Here is a 13,072-nt window from a genome sequence, read left to right as displayed (position 1 = left end):
ACGCAGGCTTAAAGGGATATAACTTATATATATAAATAATATACAAGGTATATAAAACAATAAACGTAGATTCTCAGCTTTAATCTGGCCCTTCACAACAACTAGACTGTCAGGATGTCAACACGGAACCTGGATGCCCGATGCATGAAGCGATATAAAGAAACCAATAGCCAATAAATGTGAAGTTATCTTTGAACCCCTGTTGTCAAGCCTCGTTAATATAACCCCTTTCCTCACTAATGGAACTGGTTTTGTGGACTCACTGACAGTGCTTTGAGCATTTCCAGGGTTAGTAGCTAACGCTAATTAGCTTAGTCAGCTCATGGTCTGTCTATAATGAAATGATAGGAAAAGCTCTGCGAAACGTTCTTTTGTTAGGTGGTCCCGCTCTCGCTGCCGCGGTGAGTTTTCTTTTTAGCGGTCGACTTACTCTTTCCATAGTTCCACATTATTTGTAACCCATTTAAAGTTATTAAGCTAACGTTAGCTCCCGGCTACAGTGCAAGCAGGCGCCACGGGCAGTCAGGACAGAAGAGTAGTGGATGTGACATCGGTAAACAAGCCACAAATTAGGCCTGTCGTAAGACCAAAACACACTGCAGTTTTAATTATTTTACATGACTATTTGGTTACCCGCCACATGGCGGACAGACCTCTCAGTGTCATTCGCCAAACGTAAGATCTGCCCGCCAATGGCGGGTGGCGGGCTCTAATTTCGTGCCCTGGTTGCATTCAACAGGTCGTTATTGCAAAAGAGAATTTGTTAGCAATAACCTACCTGTATAAATAAAGGCCAGCTCAGTGTTCTCTCTCCGTCTCTCTCTGCAATGAGCATGGCTATTTAGCTAGCTAGCGGCTAACGTTACTTTACCACGTAAATGAATGACTAGGATGCAAAGCACTTTCAGTTTTCACTGCACACACAAAACGGTCGCAATATCGAGCCCTTTAGGTTTTCCTAGTCAAGGAATCATGCGTGCATACGTGGCGCTAACGTTATTGTTTTTAAATGCGCAACTGTCGGAAAAACATGGCATCGTAAGAGGAATCTATAGTCACGGAGGCATGCAATTCCAGGAATCGGACAATTAGGAACCGGTTCCCAATCGATTCCGATTCTCGATTCCCATCCCTAATCACCAGGCATGCATAAGAACAGATAATGAAATCTACTGTACTTTTTTATTTTCACCACAGTGCAACCGTTTTGAAACTAATTTCAGATCCAATTGTTGCTGCATGCTAACAATAGGGAAGAGAAACTAACTGCGTTTCAATATGTCAAAAACATTACCTTTTGTGGTAGAATTATCCCGAATAATAACAGTTATTGAAATAATCCATACCGAACTTTGAACCTTGAACCCCATAGAAACTTACAGGAAGTGTAGTTTTGAAAAATTCCAACACTGATCGACAACTAGCGATGTCCATTACAAAATGGCCGCAAAAAACTACAATTCCCATGATTCAAGGTTTTACAAAATAGTCGCCTCTCGCGGAATATACAGACATTTCAAAGAGGAAAATCTATCTATCCAACACTTTAACCTATTCCTAAACTAACGTATTGATAATATACATTATACATGCATTGTGACATGGTTATGATGTTTATACTTGAATACGTTTGAAATAAAAATCGCTACTTTTATAGAACAGTCTAGATTGTACCGGTACCGGTCCCGTCGGGTGGAAGAGGTTTTAAACAGATCACATCTAAGTTGCACAGCATCTTCAATCTGTGGATCTATTCCCCCATGGATTTATTCTAGGGGTGGAACGGTACGCATTCAAACCGTACACCGTTCGGTACGACCTCCACGGTTCGGGACATGTGTGTATTGTTCGGTTCAGGGGATGTGCAAAAAAGATCTTCATTTGGCACGGAGGCGGGAGAGGTGAAGCGCCGGCTGCAGCAGCAGGTGCTAGTCAGTTCGTAGAAAGTTTGTGGAAATGGCAAGCGCAATATAAATCAATCTTCATTACGACTTTAAAAACAGGCATTGACATTACATAGGCCTACACACGTTAGCACGGTTTGTGACGCTACAAGTACAATGCACGTTTAACTATGGTAGCCCGCCAGCTCCAATACAGCCAGTGAAATCATTATCAGACATCAATGAAATGTTACCGTAGCTAGCAGAGAAGAAAATGGGAGTCTGAGGTGGGGTGTCGAAAGACAATGCTAGGCGTTTATTCAACATCCAAGAAGGCTAACATACAACTGTGTTTACTTACTAATCAGGGGAGGAAATTAGGCCATTTTACTCGCCAAATGAGAGTATTTTCTATGTTTGGCGAGTGATTCATGAAGACCACTCGCCAATCTGGCGATTAAAGAAAACAAAACAAAGAAACGATTGTTTCATATTGCGATAATCTTATTTTGAAAATCCGGCGAGTCGTATCCGCCGGATACGGACAGTAGTGTGAAACGCTGGGTAGCTCTGTACAGCAGAACAGCGCAACAGAGCGCCTATTTTGCAACCCGATATAAGTCTGTGCAGTTTTTCTCGCAACGGCATTTTGTGTGTGTGTGTGTGTGTTTGAAAAGACCAGATGATGTCAGGAGTATTATATTGATAGTATTTACTGAGGATGGACAGATAATGTTGATATTTAAACATAGAAAATACAGTACATAATAAATGTATTCATGATCTTAACAGTTTGGGAGAGGAAGGGGGAAAATGAACACTCACCATGCCCCGCTCAATCCAATATTTAGTCCAGTCCATTCCAGCAGCTCTTGTCCAGCCCAACCCAGTCCAGTGCAACCCAGCACAGCCTAACCCAGTCCAGTGCAACCCAGCAAAGCCTAACCCAGTCCAGCCCAGCAGCTTTCACTGCCCAACCCAGTCAAACCTAGACCAGCCCAACCCAGTCCAGAATAGTTCCCTCTTTTATGTTAATATGTTTTATGCTAATATTGTGAAGAGTAGAGACACTGTTATTAATGTTTTATGCTAATAAATATTTTTAAAGAGTAGACACGGTGTGATTATTACTATGATTGAAAATCAATTTAGATGAAGACATACAAAGAAGTAATTATCACAATTAGCGATTTATTTTTGGCTGGTAAAAAAATCATCTACTCACCAGTTCGCTTGTAAGCTAAAAAGTTAGTTTCCTCCCCTGTTACTAACTATCCAACCGGGACTATTGCAGCTTTTCCACTGCATGGTATCAACTCGATTCGACTCTACTCTACTTCCACTGCAGGTAGATTCGAGAAGGTACGAAGGTAGTAAGGTACCACACGCTAAATTGTCCGTGTGGACCCCCCAACCCGTAGACAGTTCCGTGGGTGAATTACGGTTACGGTAATCCACCACAGTTTCACAATTAATGTGTTGCACTCAATATTTAAATAATGTTTGTCTAAATAAATGTAGACAGACAATGTACATATTTTAAAAATAGAATGAACAGAACAGTGTTGTTTTGAAACAGTAGTGTGTGTGTGTTAGTTTGATTTATGCTGCATTTTATATTGATGGCCTTCTAATTTGTTTGTTTATTTATTTTAAATAACAGACACTTTTCCTTTTGATAAGAAATCCAGCCATATTCCATTGTATTTCAAATACTGCACTTTAATTTCAAGCGGAAAACTAATCTTTCACTGCCACACTACAGAAGATTAACCCTTTACTATCACACCTGCTGTTGTGTGGCAGTGAAAGGGTTAACCTTCTGTGTATTGTCGCAGTGAAAGGGTTAACCGTTTGGTAGTGCGGCAGTGAAAGGGTTAAGAACTGACAATCAGGGAATTTAAACATTGTTTTTTTTTATATATACTTTTTCTCCCCATTTTCAATTTTTCTCCCATCCCAATTTCGTATATTATCCAATTCTACCCTCCCCTGTCTCGAACGTTGTTAGACCATGCCTCCCACTGGTCGGCTGCAATGTGGACGAAGCCTTGCATCACGTGTCCCCTCCGGTACACGAGGAGGCAGCCGTCGCATCTTTTCACCTGCACAGCGCGATCTCTCAGTGGCGAGGAGTAACGGGAGGCTCACGCTGCCCCCGATACTTCCTGATTCTGCTGTAGAGGCGCACCAACCGACCTGTAGGAGTCGCTGTCCACAACGTCTGATCCCCACCCACCGGCTTTCCCACCCCCTAATACTGCCAATTGTATTAGTATGAACGACCAGCCAAGCCGGAAGCAACGCCGAGAGCTGGGCTCGAACCCATCATATCCTGCGTTAGTGGTGAGCGCCTTGCCCACTGCGCCACTTAGCCGCCCGAATTTAAACATCGTTGACATTGTTTTTTTTATGTTTATTTTAAAGAAAAGAAAGTCTAGTGCTGGTTGAGCATATGCATACTTTATGTTGATGGCCTTTGTATATAATGTCTTGAGGCCACAAAAATAGAAAGGTTTAATTATTGTTTGTTTGCACTAAGTTAATACTTTGACCAATGTAGCCTATATTTTTCAGTCAGTTCGGTCTTAGTGTGCCAAACATTATTTAAGGGAAACCGCTGTAAACCTTATTTTTACCAAATAAATGAGAAGCATGTTTAACACTTTAAGTGCCGAAAACGTGTTTAGGCGTCTTTCCTAGCCATGCTCAAGTTGCCGAGGACGCCCTAACTCGTCTTTAATATCAATATTTCAAAAATCTGTGATCGAAATCATATTTCCCCTCTGCAGCCTTCACACACAGTTCTGAGCTCCTCTCAATCCTCTAGCGGTTCAAGAGCGCCATCTGGTGGCCGATCGGCAGAAGCGCCAAACAGGAAGTCATGTGGATGAAGTGGTGATCACCCATATTACTTCCGGGCACTCGCTATAGGTCCCGGGACTCGAGCTCGACACAATACATAGCGATCCGTTGCCAATAACTCGATAAACAACATGATTTGGACGTATATACTATTATACAACCTGGAAATGGACCGGGTATTTCGACATCCCATAATGGAAAACTGTCTACCCCACGCTGATCGCCCAACGGCCCGAGGAGACTGGGGTGAGTTTTAGCGTGTAATATTACCGTGTTCGATACTAACTGATCTGATGAACATATGACCCACATTAGATGAATGGTATAACGCTGCCCACGGAATTATAAACGCCCCCTCGCCCATCCGGTCAACATCAGATGACGTGTAGTAACTTCCAGAAGTACGTCCAGTTGGAATTTTTTATATCGCGCCGATTGCTATCAAACTGTATTTCATCATCAATATAATGCATTTGGGGCTATAAATCACGTTCTGGAGAAAGCTGCAGAAAGAGATGAAAACATACTTATACCTTAGACCATATTTTAGTATGAATATGTAAATGTAAATGAAAAAGTTTAACGTTGCTACACCATGAACAATACATATAGGACCTTGAATGGGCCCTAATAATGGCAATCTAGCAATAGAATTTAAAAAGTTATAGCCCTGCAAAGAAGGGGAACTTCTCCATGTTAAATAGAGCTGGCAACGGATGGTATATCATGAATTTAGCCTTAGGCAATCAAAGTGTTAAGTCAGCAATGCCTCCCCTCTTGCTGTACCAAAATCTCTCCTAGCTCTAACTGGTCACTGTCAAAATGTTGTGCGTGATGTCAAACTGCCTCATTCTTTCAGTTTTTGCATGACTACGTCCTTGAGAATAATTGAAAAGTTGGATTATTTTCAGGCTATATATGATGTATGGTATTTTTGAAGCGTTAAAAAAAAAAAAAAACGTATACCGAACCAAACCGAAAACCATGATACGAACTGAACCGTGGATTTTGTGAACTGTTCCACCCCTAATTTATTCCTGACTGTATTTGGTCAGGGACAGTCTACCGGCTACTGTAACATTAGCTATGATGGCTAGTGTTAATAAGTTAGGCAATCTACGTAGAATTGTCACATTATACACCGGCATTAATGTTCCACAAGTCTTATAAGAAATGTGCGACTGGAACCCAAGCCTAACAATAGCAATGGCTTTAACTTTAGCCTAGTCAACCAACCAACACAACAACCAACACAACCAACCAACAAAGAGCACCTGCGGAAGACTGCAATTCGGAACTGGCCCCTGTAAATGTCCTAACCCAACCCCCTCCAATGTACAGGCCCCCCCCCCCCACCTACCCAACCTACCCCCACCTACCCAACCTCCTCCAATGTACAGTTTCTTCATCAAATGTATATACCGTAAATCCTCTAATAGTGGAGGGTACTCAAATAGAGGAAGGGCCTCTTATAATGGCCGGGGGTTTGATACATGCAGACAAATACAGGCCAGCTTCCAATACAGGGTCGCAAAAAAAAGTTTTTTATTTTTTTCGTGCCGTGATATAGAATGAGATAAACTCTTGCCAATGCAAATTAAGTGCTGCCTCTCTCTACACTGACTACATTAATGTTTCCCTCTCATTGGCGTTAGCATTAGCATTAGCGTTAGCTAACATTGTCATAGCTAGATCTGTGGTGTCGGCTGGATGACGTTGGCTTTGTTTGCAAACGTTAGTTAACATTTACTATCTATATGGTGTTGGCAGGCGGGGCTGGCATTGTCCAGTTGACATTAATACATATCATGATGGCTATGATAGCGTTAGCTAAAGCTACTGCATCTTATCAACTCGATTCGACTCAGGTAGAGTCGAGAAGGTACCACACGCTAAATTGTCCCCGGACCCCGCAACCTATAGACAGTTCCAACTTCAGTGTGTGACAGGGTTTCCGTTAGAAAAAATTGTTGCCGGCCTCAGTGTCCGGTAGATTTCAATCTACCGGTCAAATGAGAGAAATTCCGGTCAGAGTTTATTGAGCTTAAAAACAATTGATAGGCAAAAGAATGACAACAAAACAAAAGAATGACATCATCAAGGCATGTAGATTTATAATATTTTTACTTAAAACTAGGCTACTTTTGCGTATAAAGTCATTATATTCCAAATAAAATAAGTCCCGAGACTCGTGCTGCTGCCGACTTTAAATTAAATAGGTGTCTGTGGGCAGTCGCCCGACATTAATAAACAACAGTCTGTTATAATCACATTTTTATGAGCTAACGAATTCCGTTATATTGGACATTTGTATTAATTATATCAAGCAAAGAACTGAGAAATTTGGCAGAGAGAGACGGCAACATTATCGTGGGTTTGCGTGACGACTCTCTCTCTCTCCACCTCCCAATGACTTATTTGCGAGAGTATGTCGATGCAGAGCAGCAGATTCAGCCGTTATTGGCTCTTTTCTGGGGACCGCACAGCAGCGCCCCCCACCCAACATTGAATTGCAAATGGCTGAATTGGAGTACTGCTGGAGTACTGCACTGTGCTGCTGCTGCTCCGGCTCTGCAGCTTCACAAAAGTTCGCACACCCAGCACTAAGCTCTCGCTGACAACGAACGTCGTTGTCATTATTAGAAGCAACGATGAAACAAATGTAATGATTGTTTCGTTCATCGCATAGGCTATTTAATTTTAGCCTATTTTAATACAATTCAAATAATCAAATTGTGCTTAGACTAAGGGAATTATTTTCACCGGACATTAAGACCGGAGAGATTAAATATGTCGGACTTCAACAGATTTTGCCGGTCAAATACCGGTAATTACCGGCAAACGGAAACGCTGGTGTGTGAATTACGTTAACACATTCATTGCCAACGACCAGAGAACGATTCATTGCCAAGGCCAGAGAAAAAAATCATTGGGAATGGGTCTGAGCTCGAAAAGGGCAAATACCGCCACCTATCGTCTCCCGGATGGTATTGCACATCATTGGATTGGATTGGGTGGGCATGTGCATCAGAAAAAAAGTCCGATCCGGGGTTTTCCCTTCTCTGGCATGCAGTATCGTGTTACTTATAACATTCACTGGCGAGGCTCGGAGCAGCGTCGATTATGTGTTTTGGACTATAACGTTGGATCAATAAACGCGATCAATATTTGGAATGGCGATCAGGAATTGGATTAATCTTTTTGCAGAACATCTGATGTGAGGTAAGGACTCTATTTTACCAGTATTGGGTTAATAAGAGTTTTTTTTCTCCGCCATCGCAGCGTGTTTGTGTGTGTATGACGTTAGCGCTGACCAGGTCATGGATAATAGATTTTCCAGCCCGCTTCTCTAGCGTGCATAAGTACACATATACTATCGATAATCTAGCGTTTATTTGAAAACGATTCATAAATCAGCCGAAAAATGACAACGTGTTTTGTGTATTCCACTAAAGAGCTATTATCGAGGAATTTCTCTTGAATTACTAGAATTCTCCAAAAAACTATACTTGTATTCAAAATGGTATAAAACGGAAATGTACCAATGAAAAAACAATCCATTTCGTACATGTTGACTGCAAGCAAATCATTGATAAGCAAGGGGTGTTTTAAACCCATAGCCATAATTTAAGATATAGTTTAAGCGTTCGCAAATTTACCCGACCTCCCATTGACTTCCTTATTGGCACTCTAGCCCATATATGGTCAAAGGGGCGTGGCACTGAATGTGTTAATCCACCACAGTTTCACAATTACAATTGGCCAGTTTGTGAAATTAAGGCCTGCCTCTTATATAAGCCTCTCTCTAATAAAGGCCTGGTGCTCTTTGCAGCTGAGGTAAATACAAGACCTGTCCGTTACGTACTCTCTTTTTTTAGACTATTTTTGTATCACAAACTGTACTGTATTTGTAAATCTGGTATGTCCTAAATGTCTAGATAGCAGTACTGTTCAGCTCAGAGTTTTTATTTGCCACATGGAATAATACAATCATAGTTTCTTCATTAAAAAATCATAAATAGCCATTCCATGGACAAAAGGAGCAGGAAGAAGAATAAATCTTATAATTACCTGCCCCTTATTCCTAAACTAACATGTATTTTCTTAATGGTCGGCGTATAACCTTATTTACACAAATAATCATTTATACCATTATAAAAGAAACACAATCCACAGTTAAACAAGAAAATTTTAAATAATAATAATAATGATAAAGAATAAAAAAGAAAAGAAAGAGAAGAGAAAAAAAAAATCTCACTATTCAGATCACATTTTGATTTTCATACTGACTAAATATTTTTTTTTTATAATTTTTTTTGAATTGATAAACACTGTTACATCCCTTAAAGTGGAAATGAAGCAGTGAGCAATGTGATCCTAGTTTGTTTGTTGTGTACCTTGTGTAAGACAGGGTTCTATAATCAAATGTGAAATCTATCTTATTTGTCTGAAAAATCAAATATAATATCCCTGTTTTCAACATGGGCGCCGCCATTTTGTTGCTGACGTCATGGCTGACGTCATGCCGCTGGTTTGGTGTATACACTGCTGGTTAGCTGCCTATAGTGAATGGGTCAGTCAGTAAATAAAATGTTGCCTACAAAACAACGGGACCGCGGTGGTTCCGTTTGTATTGCTCCTGGCTGTTCAAACTAATTTTACCATGTGAGAGAGAGGAAAGTTGGTTAATTTCCACAAACTACCAGTGAAAAAAACAGTGTTGGCATGTTGGCTCAGGCTGGCTGCACTCAGGCGGCGCGACCAGCCTGTTGGACAGGGAAGGAGGATCTGCAGAGAACACTTCATTGCCTCGGATTATGTTGTTGGGGTGGGATGTTTGTCCAGAAGACCACTAATCAGCTGAAGCCTGATGCGGTTCCCTCGGTCTTCGACAGACAGACCGGCGTTAGCTCTCGGGAGCGATCGCTAGCTAGTTGGCACCAGCCGGGGACCGGCGTTAGCAAGCGGGAGCGATCGCTAGCTAGTTAGCACCAGCCGGGGACCGGCGTTAGCAACCGGGAGCGTCGCGGAGCATTCAGCCTGCTGGCTACCTAGATCCACTTCAACCAGCCGAGCGTCGGGAGCTCCAGCAGCTTGTCGATGTGCTAATAGCCTGGAGCCAGCTACCGTTAGCTTGCAGAGGCTCCAGCACACCGACAAGCTGTGTAGCCAGCTACCGTTAGCTTGCAGAGGCTCCAGCACACCGACAAGCTGTGTAGCCAGCTACCGTTAGCTTGCAGAGGCTCCAGCACACCGACAAGCTGTTTAGCCAGCTACCGTTAGCTTGCAGAGGCTATTAGCACACCGACAAGCTGTGTAGCCAGCAGGCTGAATGCTCCGCGACGCTGGTTGAAGTGGATCTAGGTAGCCAGCAGGCTGAATGCTCCGCGACGCTCCCGGTTGCTAACGCCGGTCTGTCTGTCGAAGACCGAGGGAACCGCATCAGGCTTCAGCTGATTAGTGGTCTTCTGGACAAACCTTCCACCCCCAACAACATAATCCGAGGCAATGAAGTGTTCTCTGCAGATCCTCCTTCCCTGTCCAACAGGCTGGTCGCGCCGCCTGAGTGCAGCCAGCCTGAGCCAACATGCCAACAACACTGTTTTTTTCACTGGTAGTTTGAACAGCCAGGAGCAATACAAACAGAACCACCGCGGTCCCGTTGTTTTGTAGGCAACATTTTATTTACTGACTGACCCATTCACTATAGGCAGCTAACCAGCAGTGTATACACCAAACCAGCGGCATGACGTCAGCAACAAAATGGCCGCGCCCATAATGCTAAATGCTTCAGAAATGCACACAACAAATCGTTTTTTCTTAGAAACTGCTTATTTTTATAACGTGATTTCTTCTGTGGCTTATCTAAATACTAATGTGATGCTATGAATATGTATTTATCGCACTGCTTCATTTCCACTTTAAGCTCGCTATGGAGAGAATTCCATAACTTTACACCAATAACTGAAGGACACATCTGTTTAAGTGTGGTACGTGCAAACTGATGTTTAAAATTGTATTTTCTCCTACTAAACTCACTTTCTAAATGAAAAATATTTTTTTGTAGTTTTTCTGGCAGTGTATTATTTCTTGCCCTAAACATAATTAACATTGTTTGAAACTGTCTATCTGTATGTCATATGTTAAGATGAATTGAAAATGGGGGACCCTGATGTAAACTAGGGATGGGTACCTTTCACATTTGAACCGATACGGTACCCAACGGTACCTTTTTTTGGTACTTTAGTCTCAAGAAATTAAATTTACCTACCTCAGTCGTGAAAAAAAATCCAAACTTCAAATAACTACAATTTCGACCGTTTTCGGCTTGCCATTGCTCCGACTGCTTTGTTGTTGAATGACGTTAAATCCTAGGTAAGCATATATTGTGCGTGTGAACGTTGACATGAAAAGAAAAAAGGTAAAAAAAAAAAGGTAAAAAAAAATGCTGTTAAGAGCTATTGTGGAATAATTTGATGAGATTATTCAGAGGCAGACAACAGTCTTTGATTAAGGATAGAGTTTACTGACAGAATGACATGTTGCAACATGGAGAGACCTAGCTTACAGCAATGGCCGAATAGCCCAGATCTAGAATGGTGAGCTACAGGAGTAGACTAAACTAAGTGGAACATTGACATACATAATATGAATTATAGATATGATGTACAGACAGAGATAATTACGTAACTGATTGGGAATGACGTAGAGATATGAGTGAAGGCTGTATGTGTGTGTGTATGTGTGTAATGTGTATGTGTCAGAAAAGGAGAGCATAGATATGAGATGATTGTATTTTGTGCGTACAAGTTGTAAGGGGGGTGGGGTAGTGCGTGTGTGGGAACAAAATAAGTACCAGCCAACCGCCAATGGCTGGTAAAAAATCTGCCTGGCTGGTAGTTTTTAAAATCTACCAGCCAAATGGCTGGTAAGTCAAAAAGTTAATTTTGTTCCCTGTGTGTAGATGTCTGGGAGTGAAGGCTATGTAGCTCTGGTAGGAGCACTCATTCAAGGGTACTACGACTATGCTTGCACCTCATGGTACCAAAGCACCTCAAAGGCGCTAAAAACAAGATTACAAACATCACAAAACAAACTGGTCAGACTACTACTTGACCTTACTCCTAGAACCCACCTCAGCCCTGCCCACTTTGACAACCTAGGATGGCTTAGAGTAGACGACAGAGTACAGCAACTTGCAATGGGCCTGGTCTACAAGATGCACTATACGACTAAGGTACCCATGTACATGTCAAATAATACCACAAATAATACCACAACACCAGAGCAAGCTCAACAAACATCAATGTGGAACGCCCTATCCAAAGCTGTAAAGGAATGTGAATCCCTACCCACATTCAAAACCACTCTAAAAGAGCACCTACGGGAGGCTGCAATTCGAAACTGGCCACCGTAAATGTCCATATGCCCCCACCCCCTCGTAATAGACAGTCTCCTCCCCACCGTATGTATATATTCTCTCCCCACCGTATGTATATTTCTCTCCCTCCCACCCCCTCCTAATGTACAGTCTCCTCCCCACCGTATGTATATATTCTCTCCCGAGTCCCCACCGTATGTATATTTCTCTCCCCCCCACCCACCCCCTCCTAATGTACAGTCTCCTCCCCACCGTATGTTCTCTCCCCACCGTATGTATATTTCTCTCCCCCACCCACCCACCCCCTCCTAATGTACAGTCTCCTCCCCATCATGTATACTCTCTGTCAGGATCTATGGGTAACAGACAGTACTGTATATATTTGCATATCATATGTCATAAATGTAACTATGAAATGAAAATGGGGCACCCTGATGTAAACAAGACAAACGTCTTTCTCTGGTCTGCATCCCCTTAACAATTGTGTGTATTGAGCCGTACCATATTGTAGTACCCATTCTGCAATCTGTTAAATAAAGTTTTCATTCATTCATGTGTATGCAATTGTGAGTGTGCAGTAAGAGAGACAGGGAGAGATCGTGTTTGTGTGTGTGTGCATGTTGTGTGTGTTAGAAAAGAGAGTAGTTGAGCCTTGTGTGATCTAATCTCCTCCATACTCATGTTAGTACAGTAACTAGGCTGCACTAGTCTCTCTGATCATGTTAACTAAGTAACTAGGCTGCACTAGTCTCTCTGATCATGTTAGTACAGTAACTAAGCTGCACTAGTCTCTCTGATCATGTTAGTACAGTAACTAGGCTGCACTAGTCTCTCTGATCATGTTAGTACAGTAACTAGGCTGCACTAGTCTCTCTGATCATGTTAGTACAGTAACTAGGCTGCACAGTCTCTTTGATCATGTTAGTACAGTAACTAGGTTGCA

This window comes from Notolepis coatsorum (genome assembly GCF_963971535.1).
Source record: "Notolepis coatsorum genome assembly, chromosome: 9".
Lineage (NCBI taxonomy): Eukaryota > Metazoa > Chordata > Actinopteri > Aulopiformes > Paralepididae > Notolepis > Notolepis coatsorum.
This window is presented reverse-complemented; position numbering follows the sequence as displayed.